At 34.6% G+C, this 18,405-nt stretch overlaps 1 protein-coding gene across 1 annotated transcript in view; it reads right to left on the bottom strand.

The window, feature by feature from the left end:
* The window catches only part of LOC103276307 (liprin-alpha-2-like), a gene marked incomplete at its 3' end in the record, with an annotated part of 232,173 nt that overhangs the window by 197,949 nt on the left and 15,819 nt on the right, over nt 1–18,405 (bottom strand). The window lies entirely within an intron of this gene.

The raw sequence follows: 18,405 nt of genomic DNA on the forward strand, positions 1-18,405 counted from the left end.
TCTAACTAAAAAAAAAAAAAAAAATGAGAATGTGATTATGGTGACAGTGGTGTGTGTGTGTGTGTGTGTGTGTGTGTGTGTGTGTGTGTGTTCGTACACATGTATATGTGCATGTGTGTTTACACACGTTTTGGTTGGTAAGGATATTAGAGGACAAGGATAAATGAGGCAAATCTTTAATTCCAAAGACTTGTTGTGTGTTATGGGTCCTTCAAATAATCCACATTTTATTTTATTCTATTCTATTGGAAGAAAAATACTTTTTATTCTGAAGTGAAGTTAATGCTTTAAAAGTGCGTGATCAAAATTATAACTTCAATTTAAGGGGATTTTATAAACATATTAAAGAATTAGAAGTCTCTTTTTTTTTAGGGATTAGCCTTTCAAGACTTAAAAATGAGTTCGATTGTTACCGTATCAAGGATTTCACAAAAACATTTAAAAAATCTTTATATTTAGGTGAGATATTGTAAAACTCTTTACAACTGCAGACTCAAGACCAGGCATGGTGGCTCATGCTTGTAATACCAGCACTTTGGAAGGCCGAGATGGGAGGATTGCTTGAGCATAGGAGTTTGATTCCAGACTAGGTAACACAAAGAAAACTTGTCTCTACAAAAAATCAAAAAATTAGTTGTGCATGGTGGCTGTACGCTTGTAGACTGGGCAACTCGGGGAGGTAGCAGTAGAAAGGATTGCCTGAGCCCAGGAAGTTGAGGCTGCAGTGAGCCATGGTCGTGACACTGCATTCCAACCTGAGCAACAGAGTGAGACCTTGATTCAAAACAAACAAAAAGTAAAAATACTTATTAAATGATTTTATTTATTTACCCCTTGCTTTTTATATGATGCTTAGTTTTTGTCCCTTTTTTTTCCACTGTCTTCTGGCTCACTTTTCCCCACAGAATAATTTGACATACATCTGTTCAAATAAATTAGCATCCTTTCTCAGTGGATTCATTTGGCCTGAATAGAGAGTTCAAATGCTAATTTGTGGGATGACCCATATGGCCTCCTCTAGCCAAAATATAACACGTCATTATGCTCTGCACTCACAGACAAAGAGCTGTGAGCCTTCTTTCTTATTGTCTTTGTAACTGATGCTTTAATTGACTTATACTCATGATCCTGAGTAATGCAGGTATGATACACTAGAACATTAAAGAGATAAAATATAGTGAAAATGGTACAGAAACTAGAGACAGTGTGGCAAAGACTTAAAATACTATCAAAAGTGCTGGCATCTCTTTTCTAAACAAAACTTGTGTATGTGTGTGAAAGAAAGAGAGAAAGGGAGAGGGAGGGAGACAGAGAGAGAGAGAGAGAGAGAGAGAGAGAGAGAGAGAGAGAGAGAGAATGAGTAAAAGAGAGAAAAAGTTATCCTAATTTAGAATTAGATGTAGAACTATATTTGAAAGGCAGTATGTAATCATACAACGTTACACATTTTTATATGACCTTGTCATTTGATTGTTTATGATTGTTTTCATAAAATATTGGCAAATAATCATCTGTGTTTTAAAAGAGCTAGGAGGATTTGTCAGGATGACTTAGTTCTTTCTTAAATAAAAACAGAATTTACTTATTTAATAAATATCCAGCAAGAACCTACCAGGTGTCAGGCAGAGAACTGGGCTCTCTTTCGCCAAAGACTTCTTCAGATCTTAAATTTATAGCTCTACATATTTTAATTGAGCTTAACTGTATTCAACAATTTGCCTTTATTACTTTTCAGCATCATGTAACCTTAGATTTTTAAGCAAGGAAAGGCATGAGAGAAAAGAAAAAGGTCATATTTGGAGACCTAGTCTAAGTCTCAGCTCTACTACAGGTGCTACAGATTCTGTTATTTTGGGAATGAGTTCTTGGTGAACATGCAAGCTTAAATTTACAAAACTTAGAAAAGTAAATCTATCTAAAAAAAAAATTGGTAAGTGTACTCTATTGAGACTTCCAATCAGAAAAATAGGCATCAATAAATCACCTTTTATGCATAAAACTTTTGCACAAATTTTAAGTTAATATTCATTGCTCCTGGATTAAAAAAAACTAGTTGCATACACACACACACACACACACACACACACACACACACACACACACACACATATATACTCTGTATTTGTATATATAATCTTAGCTATTTTAATGTAATTATTTACATGAATTACTAAGTTTAAAAGTGTAATAACACCCCAAAATTATTCCTATGATTCATTTTAGAAAACAGCATATATTTCATTGTAGCTTACATAGGAAGAAAGACCCAGATTGTGCATATTATTAATATGTGAGATGGCAAAGTGCAAAATGCATGAACAGAATATGCTACCTCCTATGTCCCACTTTTCCCTTATGATATTTTAGCTAATTTAAACTTGCTAGTTTAAGGCATAACATCTCAACTGGCATATAGCTGACAAATATAAAACCAGTTTTGGAGGCCTTGCATGTGACATGCAACTATGATAGCATTGGTAAGAATTAGATATAGGTCATGTTTCAGAAAACTTACAATCTTTTGGGTGGAGCAAATAGAAATACATTAAGAAACTAATGAAGTAAGTTCAAATATTGAGATTTGCATAGGGTAATATAGGAGTTCCAAGAAAAACATTGAAACAAATATGTTGGTATGTCAGAAAACCTCCTGTCCAAATGCTTATACAGACTTTATCACATTCCCTGCCCTCCTTTTGATGAAATTGCTTATATTCTCTAGAGCATTGACTGAGGCAATTTCACAAATCACGTTTTAATGACAAGATGGGATTTTGATAAAACAACAGATACAAGCCACCAATTTCTGTTTCCTATGTAAAAACCAATGCTTTTCAAAGCTTCTCCACTACTTTCTAGGCTTGCTTGGTTCTTGTATTCTGAATCTGGTTCAAATCTTCTCATTAGCTCTTCCAAAAAAAAAAAAAAAACTCAAAAATATCTGCTTAAGCATAGAGTTTCACTGACTAGCTTTTTAAAAAATCTTAATCTACCTATTTATCTGGAGTGTTCTTTTTATGAAAATATTCCCCCAAAATTTTCTAACTAATTGGACTTTCTTTTAACTTTAACAAATACTGCATGCTCACATTTTTTTTTTTGCTGGTGTCAGAAAAAAGACATCAAAAAGATATAAATCATTTAATAAAAGTTAACATTGACAGGACTTCTTTTATTTTAAAGTTTTGTTATCTCTAGGAAGAAGATAGGTCTGGATGTTTTTTAGACCTAGTATTATAATGTCTGTTGCAAAACATTTCAGGAAAATAAATGTAACTTAGGGAGTACAGAGAGAATATTATAAAACTTCATTGAAAGAAATGTAAAAACTGAATCCATCTAAAAGTAGAAAGTTGTAAAAAGAATACATTATGCTATTCTAAGCCAAGGGTTAACTGCCTAGATGCTCTTTGATTAAGCCAGAACGTAAAATGAAAATAATTCTGACAATGTTAGTTCATTGTTTTTATTGCTAAGCGACAATTGTTTTTATTTTATAGATAATTACAGAGAAAATACTATTAGGGAAAAACATTGAAAACGCTTATGTAGTTACAACTAAAGCTGATAGGTAAATAACATTTATACTGAGGATTATTTCAAGAGTGCATAGTCATTTTGTAAAAGCGTTCATGCTGACCGTACAATAACCACTTGCTTTGGATATTTCCTGTATGATAATATGAACATTCATCAAGGGTTTTAGGGAAGGAGAGACATTATAGCAAGTCATTACCAATGAAAATTGACAGTGAGCATTGCTTACACAGAGAAGACATGGCCCTCATTTTTAGTCGTTCTTGTTGAGGCGTGAACCCCTTCATTTTATTCATATATATATTCATTTTATTTTAAAATTACCTTTTCTAAAGAATTGTACTATCTGCTCCCCTCCAAAGACATTCATTTCATTCCTTTTATTTTTATCTCCTCTGGTGCCTATCCTGCTACTTATCCTAAGGCTTCTCTTTCTCCCAGCATCTCTACTGCATCTTCAATCTTCCAACATTATACACTACTAATAATATATACAGATTTACAAACAAGTGCCTTTAACATATTTACAACCTCTATTCCTCTGCCTTCTATTTCTTCTTTTCACAACTACACTTTAAACAGGTGGTCTTATCCCAAGCTTCCTCCTGTTTTTCATTTGCTTCCTCCTTATCCATTGCAATCTGGCTTTCTTTTTAATGAATTAAATCCAAAGTCCTTCTTTTAGTTCACATCTAATCTGTTTAATATGTGACAGATTGCTTAATATATGACACCGTATATGGCACAATATGGCACAGTCATTTTGTGCCATTCTCTACAGGATGGAGGTCTGTAGAGAAAACAGAGAAAATCAACACAAGCTACTCAAATCAGTCAACCTAATTCCTTTAGTCTAAACATAAAGGTCTTCAATATTGGCTTCTATAATGCTACACTATTCAGCCACCCTTCATTAATTTGTTCACTTAAAAGATATATATGATATATATGCATATGTGTGTGTGTGTGTGTGTGTGTGTGTATTTTGAGGCAGAGTCTCACCCTGTCACCCCAGCTGGAGTGCAGTGGCACACTCATGGCCACCCCAGTGTCAACCTGGCTGGGCTCCAGTGGTCCTTCCGCCTCAGACTTCCAAGTAGCTGGAACTACAGGTGTGCGCTACCAAACCCAGCTAATTTTGATTTATTTATTGTAGAGACGAGGTCTTGCCAAGTTGCCTGGACTGGTCTCGAACTCATGGGCTCAGGCAATCCCTTGCCTCAGCCTCACAAAGTGCTGGGATTACAGGCTGAGCCACTGTGCCCAGTCCACTTAAAAGATATTAAGCCAGGCTGTGTGTGGTGGCTCATGCCCGTAATCAGCTCTTTGGGAGGCCGAGGGGAGAGGATTGTCCGAGCCCATGGGTTCGAGAACAGCCTGGACAACTTGGTGAGACTTCACCTTTACAATAGATAAAAAAATTAGCTAGGCATGGTGGCATGTGCCTGCAGTTCCAACTACTTGGAAGGCTGAGGCGGAAGCAATGCCTGAGCCCAGCAGGCCAAGGCTGTGGTGGCCATGAGCGTGTCAGTGCACTTCAACCTGGGAGACAGAGTGAGACTCCAACTCAAAAAAAAAAAAAAAAAAAAAATATATATATATATATATATATATGTAAAGTCATTATCACGTGGCAGGTATCATTACAGACGGAAAGGTATAAAGCTGAGAAACATATGGTCCCGGAATTTGGGAGGGGAAGAAAGTATACAAATAATCGTAATACAGTGTAATAAATGGCATAACAGAGATGTTTGTACTGCAGTATGGGATTACAGAGATGACTCATTTAAAAAATCTTTAATACAAATCACTGCTTCCATTTAAGTATGTAAACTTAAATGGGAATAAACAAACAAAAAAGGCTTTGAAAGATTTATAGACATAAATATGAAAATGAATACTTTGAATTCACTTATTAATTCTGATTAACATCGTAAATAAATAATCTTCATTGAACATTCATGAAAGTAATCATTCAAATAGCACTTCAAAGGCAGTGCATTTTAAATAAGAACACTTACAGAATCATAGACTTTTAAAACTGAATGTATCAGGGACTCATGCTTGTAGTCCCAGAACTTTGAGAGGCCTAGACAAGAGAATTGTCTGAACCTAGGGTTTCAAGACCAGTATGAGCAACTTGGCGAAACCTCATCTCTATAATAAAACAAAAAATTAGTCAGACACAGTGGTGTGTGCCAGATACTTGGAAGATTGAGGCAGAAAGATCACCTGAGCCAGAAGGTTGAGGGTGCGGTGGCTGTGATAATGCCACTGCACTCTAGCCTGGGTGACAGAGTGAAACTCTAACTAAAAAACAAACAAACAAAACAAAACAAACAAACTGAAGGGAACATAGAGACCATGTGATCCAGACTCATTATTTTACAAAGAGGGAATTGAGGTTCTGGAAGATACTTGCCTAGAACCACACAGATTCTTCAGGGCATAACTGAAATAGAATCCACATGCTCTACTGCAAGAGATCTTTTTATAAACATGTCAGCTGAGCACAATAGCATATTTATACAGTGAACTGCACACACCCCTTTCTGAAAGTGTTTACAGTAGACTAATGAAAAATATTTTAAGGAGGACTACGTGTGTTTTCCTACTCCTTCATTTTCTCCAATTTTAAAATTATACACTAACTCTTAAAACAATGTTAAACTCTCAGGAATTCTCAAATAGATGTTATTTTTGCATAACTGAGATTGTGTTATGTAAAATAAAATAAGGAAATCAAATTCCTAAAAACAGTTTTTATAGCTTATAAAAAAGTATAAGCTTTACCCACTCCCCTACAAAATGTCATGGATAATGCAATAAATATTTGCTTTATCTGTCATCTGATCACTTCATTTTAGGACAAGTCTACAACTACTTACTTCTCTTTGAAAAAATTACTTGCCAAAGGCAGACCAGAATTTGATGTACTCAAACCTGTCACATATAAATGTTTACAGGGAAATCATATCTTCTCCATGGAGATAGTTTTGAATTGAAGTTAAATTATAAGGCAAAAATCAATTTATTCAAAACTATTCTGGACAGTCCCTGAGGGGGGCACCACACTGGATATCAAATACTTAGTCCCAGTAAACCCACTCCAAGAAGTTTTCCTGGAATCGAAACGTATCACTCCTGCCAGACAAGAGCACCAGAGAAATGTTCTGCCTTACCATAAGGGCTTTGTTGAATGAAAAGTACAATGTATATTTTTAATGACAAGAGTATTGTACAACCAGAATTACATTCAGTTCTATGGAGTGCTCACATCATGATGCACATAGGAGTGACTTCAGAAATTTTTCAGATATATTTCATATTCACTGGAGTAAATATACTCATTGCAAGGAATCTTCTGTAATTGTTAAATGGTCATTTATCTCCTGCAATAATTTCATTTGGACCAGCAGAATGCATTGGGTAATAGAGCTGCTATATTATTTTATCTTTAACAAGTGAAATATATGATAATGCATTTCTTTTTTTTTTAAAGATTTTTTTAAAGATGTGGGGTACAATTCAGGGTTAAGTACATAAGTAGTCATCATACAGGTGAAGTTTGGGTCTCCCACTGGTCCTTACTTTGCCTGGTTTGGGATCAGGTACCGTTATGTGCCACCCACCCTGACTCCCCTGGCATTGATCCACTACTGCCAATCCCTTTCAACTAGTATTATGATAAATGTTCAGGGTCCACTTGCGAGTGATTCTCTGCAGTTTGAAATAACTTGCACGATACTGGTCCTGATGTACAAGTGAGAAAAGAAATGCTATTTTAAGATGACAATTATATGTAACTTTAATGTTCTCTAGCAAAAAAGTAATGCATATTTACTATAAAACAATTTGAATGTGCAAATAAAAAAAAACAAAACAAAATCATCTAAAATTCTACTACTCCAACAAAAAACTTACTTTTGTAATATATGAAAAAATCACGATTCTGGGGGAGAAAAACCTGGTTTTAATATCTTTGGAGTATGCTTACAGATTTTAAAAATGCATTCATTTAAAAACATTAAATAATAATATTATTAATAATATTAAATAACATTAAATGATAACATTAATAATAATATTACACTGTATATGAAATATTAATTTCTATATTTCAAATTTAACACCAAAAAATAAAAACGATTAGGATATTAATTAAGTTTGGAACATTTCCATTTTGGAATTAAGGAGTAATTAAATAATAGCACCAATAGCTTCCACTTACTGGCATTTAATAAATACAAGACTGCAAAGAGCTATATATATGCTATTTTATGTAATATGCAAAATGCATGAAGAAGGTACTATCATGATACATTTTGTTCATTTCTTATAAGTAAGTTAGAAGTGGTTAAGTCAACTACCCAAGGTTAGTGACTGGCGAGGGTATTTGAAATTCAGACTATCTTCCATTTAAATCCCATGTTTAGTACTTGAGAAAATGAACTATGTCTATCAGCTCTTTCTCCAAGTTTCCAAATCCAGACACAGGTTAGTCAGTTACCTCAAATTATTTCAAAACCCAGCAAAGCAAATGTTCACTCTTTTCTCCCTTCCCTTATTTTTCAATATATGCACATCACTACTTCTTATTTTTCAAAAATATGATGTCTTCATATGGTGAACATTATATTCATTAGCTCAGGAACCAGAAATAAGCTATGAAAAGGCAAGATTTTTGTTTTGATTAAATTCCATACAAATATGTTGAAAAATGCTATTCTTTAACTTCACAATTGCATCTAATAATGATTTCTATATTTCCCAAAATGTTGATAATTTTTTTTCCAAACTATATAAGCTTCATTTTTTTTAGTTGCAAAATTCATACTAAAGGTTTTTTTCCTTCTTTTACTTATGGCCAATTTAATTTATTTTTTGATTTGGAGTCTCACTCTGTCACCCAGGCGGGAGTGCAGAAAAGCACGCTCATGGCTATCACAGTCTAGACTTGCTGTGCTCAGGCAATTCTTCCACCTCAGCCTTCCAAGTAGTTGGAAGTACAGGCATGTGCCACTATGCCTGACTAATTTTTTAAATTTATTATAGAGAAGAGGCCTCACCAAGTTGCCCAAACTGTTCGCAGACCCATGGACTCAGCCAATCCTCTCACCTCAGCCTCCCAAAATACTGGGATTATACGTGTGAGCCACTGTTCCCGGCCTTATGGCCAACTTTAATTTAGAGGAAGATAACTGTTCTGTTGCCAAACAGTGAAATGTGTTTGGGCGAGGTGATGGGCATTGGTTTATGAATAATAAGAGCTGCTGCTATTTTTGATAAGACAAGAACAATATACATGACTCAGTACAAATAATCTATTGTGTGCTTTTATGTTATCTTGTTTTTAAAAATTTGTGCATTTAAACATTCATCAATTATAGACACTTTTGTTAAAAAGGGGAGAAACTTTTGTCTCATTCATTTAAAAAATTTATATCTGTAATATAATATATAGGTATAAATTTATATGTTAATTGCAATATAGTATCTATAATGCAGATTATAAAAAGAGCTCCACAATATTTACTGGGAGAAATCATTCCATCATAGAAAGCCAGTTTAAAACTCACTGAAGTCTTAATGATTTATATTCTTATACAATTTTGACTGTCCTTAGATTCACAAAGTATTTTCATTTACATGATCGAATTTAAATTGCATCCCTTAGTTAAAAAAAAAAAATCTTCTAGAACATTTCTTCCACTCAACATGGAAAACTAACATTTATTTGAGTTTATTTTCATAATGAGAATTTTTTTCCATTTGCTATGATTATACAAAGTAGCCATGATACTAGCATTTGAAAAATCTAATTATGTCTATGTGGAGAAATTCCAGGATTGAAAATTACTTGGGTAACGAGTTTTAAATTATTTTCCCCAAACATCCTAGATTTGGAGTTTTATTTGGTGATCAGTTACTGCTTTTAACATTTCTGAACTACACACAGCATTGAACTTGGCTTGGGAGTAGAGAAGGAAGTAGGGGAAACAAATCCCAGTAACTTGATAAACACATAAAGGCAGAATACATGCAGAAAAATATTAACACATGCTATCAACTCTTTCCCTGCTATCCTGTTTTCTTGCTACCGGCAACACAGCAGAGCAGCTTACTTGAGGAATTCTGTTATATTGTTTCATGGACTTGGACAAACTGCTTGAATTGAAATCCCAGTTCTTCACTTACTAGTTATGTGACTTTAAGCAAGTTACTCATCTGGAAACAGGCTAATTATGAAATAACCTACTACACTGGATTATTATAAAGGTCAACTAGCTAATACGTGTGGTAAACTACTTGGGATGGAACACACATTGTGCACTAAGTATATGTGTTTCTAAACTAAAATAATCTCATTTCCCTATGATGTCCAACCTTGTAATAATTATAACCATAATAATTATATCTACTCATTCACTTATTTCAAAAAAAAATGGGCTACTCCTTCAGGTTTTCTCCCACTGTGGGAGCTTTTCTGTCCTCTCAATAAACCATGCTTTCAAAAATTACAGTGTACTATAAGTGTTTCTTACTTTTCCTTTGAGCCTAGAACAATTTTGTTCAAGGTGACAAGCAAAACTATTTGTTGATAAGTTGTAAGTATTAAGAAGTAAAAAAAAAAAAAGAGAGAGAAATCCAATGTGTTCCATCCATTCTTCTATGTATAGAAGTGATTCTCAGTTGGGCTCGGTGGCTCAGCCTGTAATCCCGCGCCTTTGGGAAGCTGAGGTGAGTGGATTGCCTGAGCCGCGGGTTCGAGACCCGCCTGGGCAGCGAGACCTCATCTCTACAATAAATCAAAAAATCAGCCGGGCGTGGTAGCACATGCCTGTAATTCCGGCTACTTGGAAGGCTGAGGAGGAAGGATCGCCAGAGCCCAGCAGGTCGAGGCTGCGGTGGCCAGGAGTGGCCACTGCACTCCAGTCTGAGCAACCGAGTGAGACTTCAACTCAAAAAAAAAAGAAGTGATTCTCCGAATCAAATATTATCTAATTCTGTATCTGAGCCAAAGTGGTAAATTCAGTACTGGATTATGTGGTCTTTATATCCGAGAGAGCTGAAGAGAGGACCTGAGTATCTCTCAGGACATGCTAGATATGCAGATATGTCTGTTGCAGCCACACCAGTTTCCTTGCTTTCCTAGGACACATGGAGCAACCTTCCACCTCAGGAGATTCATATTCGCTTTTCCTTCTGTCTACAGCACTCGCTTTCCTCCAGCCCACCAACTTCAACCTCAACACACAATCTGCTTGATCCGCACCCTAATCTCCTTTACATCTCAGTTCAAAAGTCAACTTCTCAACAATTCATCTTTGGACCACCCTTTATAAGATAGAAACTACTCCCATTTACTCAGCCTTTTTCCTGCTTTGTTTTCCTCAATATCACTTATCAGATGACATCACATTTATTTTCTCATGTATTATTTTCAATTCCCTTCCCATAGAGTATAAGCTCTATTAGAACAGTCACTCATTCTATTTGTATCTTTAATACCAAGGACAGTGCCTACCACATAGCACATGTCCAAATGTTGAATAAACAGAATAATAAATGCAGACACCTTCTTTATTTGCATGCATCTTGGGCCATTTGCTTTATTGAGTATAAACTAAACACATTATGAAACAATCTGGAGTTGTGCCCAATAAGCACTAAAAAACCAGTGGTAGTTTCCAGTAGAAATGAGCCCATTTGGTGCTTAGATCTTGGTTTTTGAATACCTTTTCCAATGAAAAGAAACTGAGAACCTTTGAAGAACTGAATGATTTCATATCTGGAGGAGGGAAAGGACGCCCAAAATAGATTTTTTTTGTTTTTGTCCTTTTTGTATTGTTTTGTGGTTGTGTTTGTGTGTGGGGGGGGAGAGAAACTTATTTTCAACTTTGGAAGTTTCCATCTTATTAAATCTTGACTATTAGCAATTCAGAGAAACTCTTAATTTAGGCGGAACTGTAGCTGTTACACAGCTGATAAGAGAAAGTTCTTCTTTACAATAAAAAAATCTCAGCTCATGAATAGAACGGATAATAAAAATACAAAATTATTGTTTTGCAACCTCCAAAGAAAAATATGATTCAGTCAAAGATAATCAATGAATGCTAAAATTGTTGAGGAGCTGTTATACAATAAAAGAGACTAAAGAGGCAAAAAATAAACGAAATGCCTAAATATTGATTGGATCCTTGTTCAAGATAAAAAATAAAGCTATAAAATATATTTCTGAAAGAACTTGAAACATTTCAATATGAACTATTTATTAGATGATACTAAGGAATTATCATTAATTTTCTTACATGTTAAATGATTATAATTGAAGAGAAGAATGTTTTACTCTTAGGAGTTCATGCTGAAATGCAATGACGTGCAATAACTAAAAAATTGTTCAAAAAAAGAAAATAGAGATAATATAAAAATATTCAAAATATTAACAATTGTTAAATCAAGATGTGGTCATTCAAGTCTTCCTGGTACTATTTTCCCAATTTTACTGCATTTTTGAAATTTTTTCATGGTAGAACATTGAAGAAGCAGTGACCACATATTCTCACTCATAAGCGGACCTTAAACAATTATTATAATACTATAAGAAAGGGATTGGCAGTAGTGGGAACCTGCAGGGGGTGGGGGGTGGGATTGGCATTAGTAGGAAACTGTCGGAGTGGGGGGCACACCTCATCAATGAGGGTACCTGCATAATTAACATTTGTATAGCTAACCCTGGATTGTATTCCACAATTTTAAATTAAAAAAAAAAAAGAAATTTGGATAATCTGAAATTGGTATACTGATAATATTAACAATAATAATTAATATATCTTTGCATATGAATTAGAAAATGCTACTGACAATTAATTAGTAATAATTGTGCTGCATTCAAAACATTACACAAGGCACATTTGACATTTTAGATAATTCTTTGCTGTGAGGGACAGCTCTGAACATTATATACTATTTAGTAATATCTCTGACTTCTATTAACCACATACCAAGAGGGTTGCTCCCTCTGGTCTATAAGCATTGGCAAATATCCCTTGGGGGAATAAAATCTTCTCTGGTTAAAAACCAGTCCTTTACATGCTGACTTTTCTTATTTTGCTATTCCCTTAAACTGCCATTTTTCCGATATTTTTAGGGATGGGAAAATAATTATAAATTACATTTGTTAAAATTCAACTCTTCTCATATAACACACAAACAACTCTTCTCATATAACTCAAAATAACAAAATTATAATTTTGTCCATAGTGTATTTGTATAGGAAAAATATGCATTCATTTGGAGCATGAAAAGTACCACCAGAACTGTGTATAAAAAGTTCTTAAAGTCATCAACATATTAATGCTTTCAATAACTTGAATGACTCTCAAAAGGTTTTGGGTTGAGTGAAAATAATTATTCTCAAGATGGTGACAGATACACTTAAAGTCCAGACTTCTTCACAATGCATCTATGTAATCAAAAACCATTCGAACCCCTAAAGCTACTGAAATTTTAATACAAAGACCCAAATCAGTATTCTCAAGAGATTACATTCTGTATGATTTCACTTATGTGACATTCTTGAAAAATATAAAAGTAAAACAATAGTGATGGAAACAGTCTGATTTGCCAGAGGAAAGAGATGCGGGGAGAGTATGATGACAAAACAATAGCAGAAGAGTATTTGGGGGTGGTGGAATAATTCTGTATCTGCATTGTAATGGTGATTATCACCGTAAGACTGTGTACCACAAAAACCAGGTTTACTCTATGTCAATTTAAAAATAGAATCAAAATGAAATTTCCTTAGAATTCTGATTATAATGATGTAAAAACAATGCTTAATGAAATTACTTTTTCTAAAAATGTCTTTTTAAAATAATGAGTGAATTATTAACATATAAGTAAAGAAAATGTGTAAAGGAAATTAATAAAATTTGTAATCTAAATTCAAAAGCACTTATATGATAAACAGTGGGAATGAATATAACTTGATAGGTATCATAAGATGATAATAATAGTTTAACTAAATGACGTGTTCCAAGTGTCAAATATGACTCTCTTCAGATTTTCAGAGCATGTTGTAGATTGTTGGGAAAATTAATGGCTATAAGTTCCTAAATGACATGTTCCAAGTGTCAAATATGACTCTCTTCAGATTTTCAGAGCATGTTGTAGATTGTTGGGAAAATTAATGGCTATAAGTTCCCATTACATGGTGAAGACCAAAGACCTGAAGAAAAGAGAGGGCACAACATATGGCAGAAGCGTCTCTTGTCCTGCCTGCTGCTCATCAATGGATTCCCTCAAGAGAGGATACATGACTGCCATTCATGTTCTCCAAAATGGTGGGAAAATAGCCAATTTATCTCTAACAACAAAGACATATTTTATACTTAGAGTTTATTACTACCATTCTGAAATGCTAATAATCTATGTACATCCATTGAAAAAAACGTTGACAGGTATCCATTTTTCTGCTTCTCAAACCACATTTGGCATTAGCAAGACTGCATCCTAAAGAGGAAATTGCAGAATTATTAGTAAGATTCCACAGTAGGTCTTTGTAGGTTCTTTCTGGTAAATGTGAATCCCCAAGTAGGATTTCAGTGTTTTCACCTAGTGTTCCGATATTGTGTTTTGTCTAACCATTACAATCATGATATCTTCCTCCACATTTCCAAGTAAGAAGGTATAACCCCCTTAACGAAGAAAAAAAAAAAAAAAGGCAGCATGGCTTTAAGCACTGATCCCTGGAGCTTCAAAATTGATAATTAAAATACTCCTATGAAACAGCAATTAATTATGATCCTTAACAATACTAAATTATGTTTAAAATATTTATTGCTGTTAAAGAAGCTTTAATTGACCCCAAGTTCTACATTGATCAGTATTTCTTTCTAACCTAAAGATAGCTTAATATCTTAACTGAAAGAAAAACCCAGTCTGTAAAATGGTCAAGGTTGGAAACATTCAAAGTAGGAATTGTACCATTGACTTTCACCTTCTTATTAGAGTTTTACTTAATATATCCATACCTGTGATTATAATTTTGCTTGCAATTAGGCAGATGGCACTCAATTGCACATTTAATGCTACGTGTTATTTTTATTTTTGATTTTTGAGTCAGAGTCTCAATCTGTCATCCACACTGGAGTACAGTGGCACACTTACAGCCACCGTAGCCTTGAACTGCCTTGCTCAGGCGATCCTTCCTCTTTAGTCTTCCAAGTAGTTGGAAACACAGGCATGTGCTACCATACTCAGCTAATTTTCTGATTTATTGTAGAGATGAGGTCTCGCCAAGTTACCCGGGCTGGTCTTGAATTCCTGGGCTCAGGCAATTCTCTCCCCTCCGCCTCCCAACTGTTGGGATTACAGACATGAGCCACCATGCCTGGCCTAATGTTACATTTTCTAATCTTGCAATATAAAAAGAGTTATCATGGACTGCATGTCCATTTTCATAGACACCCAGGAAAATTAACTTTTACATTTCCTCTTTTATCATCTACTTCTGTGCAGCCAGAAGGTTGCAGGCCATGGCTTACCATCTGTTGATGTATTGCTTGCTAATATATGCAGGGAATTGATAGGGACGTCTAGATAATATAATTTTCTATTTAACAACAAGAAATGATCCGCTTTTAAAGAATTAGATTATGCTTGAAGACTAAAGTTACATGAACTGTTATTGACTTTCTTTTTGATGTTTCAAAGGCCCATTGGAGTTTTGAAATTACTTATATTTTTAAAAAGCTTATAAAAGTTCCATTAAATAATAAGTGGTCACAGTTAGAAAAGGGAATCCTTATTTTTATTTTACTGTATTCACTTTCTCAGGCATAAAAGACTGCATCTTCCTATTAAGACTAAATTAATGCAGTAATAAAAACTTACACAATCTACCAACTGCCTTTTTAGTACTACAGTCTCCAGAATACCCTTTGACTTTTCAGTTGCTGTGAACAAAATAATTTGTGAATAAATTTCTACCTGTAGTCTCCATGGTGCTTCTATAGATGTTTTGCTTTCTTGAAAAAAACCTCCCCTTCTCTGACAGGGATTGCATTCAGTGAGTCACGCATTCATTTATAGAAATAAAGTCTTAATTGATCCTTTTGTGGTTCACACTACTCTTACATATGTCAAGTTTAATTATTTACTGTGGTATGCCTTTGTATTACAGAAGGTTAGATAAATATAAATGGAAATGGTCTTAATTTTTCCCTTTATTTCTTGGAATTGTATTAAAACTAATTTGAATGCTAAATAAATTGGTTATTTTTGGTTCTGAAAACTGGCATAATAGTCTACATGAAGCAAAAGTGTGCATATATATATATATATTCAACTTATGAAGGGAATTGAAGAAAAATAATTTCAAAGGATTGTCCTCAAAATTAAAAATGCAGCATTCGTAAGACAACTGATTTTTAATTAATTAATTAATTTATGACAGGATATCACTGTCACCCAGGCTGGAGTGTAATGGCATGATTAGGTTCAACCTCAACCTACTAGGCTCAGGTAATCCTTCTGCCTCAGCCTCCTGAATAGCTGGGACTATACGCATGCACCACCACACATGGCTAACTTTAAATTTTTTTTGTAGTGATGATGTCTTGCTATGTTACCTAGGCTGATCTGGTCTCAAACCCCTTTAAGCAATCCCAGGGGTGGAAATCCCGAGGTGGAAATCTCAGCCTTCCAAAGTGCTGGGATTACAGGTGTGAGGTGCTATACCCAGCTGAGATTATTCATTTTTAAATTATGTAAGATTGTTAAATTTCTATCTTTCTGTTGATTTGTAAACATACACTTAACCATTACTTTTCAATATCCCCTTCTCTGCAATGAAAACAGTTCCTGAAAGTAAAGATACAGGTATTTAAGATACCCAGAAACCACAGACAGTGAATTTCACCATCCCTTTAAAACAACACTTCACATAGCACTCCTTTCATCAATTAGGTTTATGACAACTAAATAGTTATAAATCCATTACTACTGCTGGACAGCCAACTCTTGAAATATAATCTTTACTCAAAGTATTTCATAAGTAATTTAGTGTTCCACTTAAACTTATGTCTCAGCTCTTCTATATTGACCATGTGATCATTCCTTATTAAACAGATATTTATGAAACATTTATCTTGTGATTAGCATTATGGCAGGCACCAGCAATATAAAGGTAAGAAAAAACATTCGTGTGTCCTAATTATTCATTAAAGGGATTAAATGTGTCCATTCCATCTTTGCCAATGAATGCTGCCAACTTGTTATACAAATAAAGTTAAAAATTTTATACAAAAAAAAAGAAAAAAAATTCACAGATCCTGCTCTCTGGAGGTTTCCATTAGAAAAGAGAAAAGCCTATACATATAAATCTATAATTGTATCCTGAGAAAATTTGTATCAAAGAAAAAAATATGGTGCCATAAACCCATAGAACAGAGAAACTTGACCTTATCTATTTGCTTAGCAAAAGCTGTTATATTAGAATGAAATTCAGTTATATATACCAACATTACAAAACAAGAGTGACAGAAATGAGAGAGAAATTGAAAAGACTGTTGGATATAGGTGGTCCAAGGTTATACATGGAAGCTGCAAATTGACAAAGTGACGTACTCCTCTTTCATTTCTGCCATTTGGAGCATGTGCTTCCATTACTTCATTAAAAATGGTTGCTTGAGCTCCAGCAATCAGATTTACATTTCAGCTAGAAGGAAGAAGAAACATTTTCCACAGGTTGATCCCTTACGTTAGCAGGTGAACAGTCAGTCATGTGGCCATATCAGTTGTAAGGTAAGCTGGTGTAGTCATGTGAAATGCACCTAATTAAGAACTGGGAGTCCTCCAATACAGGAGAAGAAAATAATGGATATTTGGAGATACGTAGTGGTATCTGCCAAAGCTGTCTTGAGAAAATGACTTTGGGTCTGAGGCTTGAAGGATGAACAGATGTTAGCTAGATGGAAAGAGGAGGGAAAGAGTGAAGAGAAGTTCAGGCAGAGGCACAATCCACATGGCTGTACCAGCCCTCCTCCCCCGCCCCCCCCCCCCCCCCGCCAGCCCTTACAGGGCAAGAACTGCTTGCATCCAGTAGTTTTTCATGGGAGAGAAATCAACTCCTCTTTTTCAACTTCTCTTTTTGATATTTAAAATATGCAGTTGAACCTAGTCCTATCCAATAGAACAGACTTGGCTGACCCCTTAAGTAAGACTCACTTCTTCTATTTCACTATATCTTGAATATGGTGTTTGATTAATGTTTTTTCTTTTGTTTTGTTTATTCATAATAGTAGGTTTGCTCTTACCATGAGCTTATGATAACTTCTAATATTGAGGAACACAAAAGTAAATAAATCTCTGTCAAGACTATATAAATGTCATGAGAATATATGGAAGTTTTATGAAGAACTTATTGAAGTAATTATTAGTTCTGAACAATAGCAAAAATTGTAAAAAAAAAATTTTAGATAATCATATCTCATATTTTAGGAAGTTGAAAATGTGTTTTATTTTATTTTATATTTTTTAATTTATTTTTTGAGTTGGGGTCTCATTCTGTTGCCCAGACTGGAATGCAGTGGCACAATAATGGCTCACATCACAGCCTCGACTGCCTGGCCTCAAGCCATCCCCTTGCCTCAGCCTCCCAAGTAGCTGGGAGTACACCACACCTTAAAAATTTTTTTTTTATGGTGTCCAGGCTACTTGAACTCCTGGGCTCCAGCAGTCTTTCTGTTGGCCTCCCAAATGCTGGGATTATAGGAATGAGCCACCATGCCTGCCTGGCCTGAAAACATATTTCTTAACAAGCCGTTCAACTACTATGATTTTTTCTGAAAATATTTCCTG

This window comes from Carlito syrichta, unplaced genomic scaffold, assembly GCF_000164805.1.
Source record: "Carlito syrichta isolate Samal-C Ts95f unplaced genomic scaffold, Tarsius_syrichta-2.0.1 Scaffold316030, whole genome shotgun sequence".
NCBI classification, from domain to species: domain Eukaryota; kingdom Metazoa; phylum Chordata; class Mammalia; order Primates; family Tarsiidae; genus Carlito; species Carlito syrichta.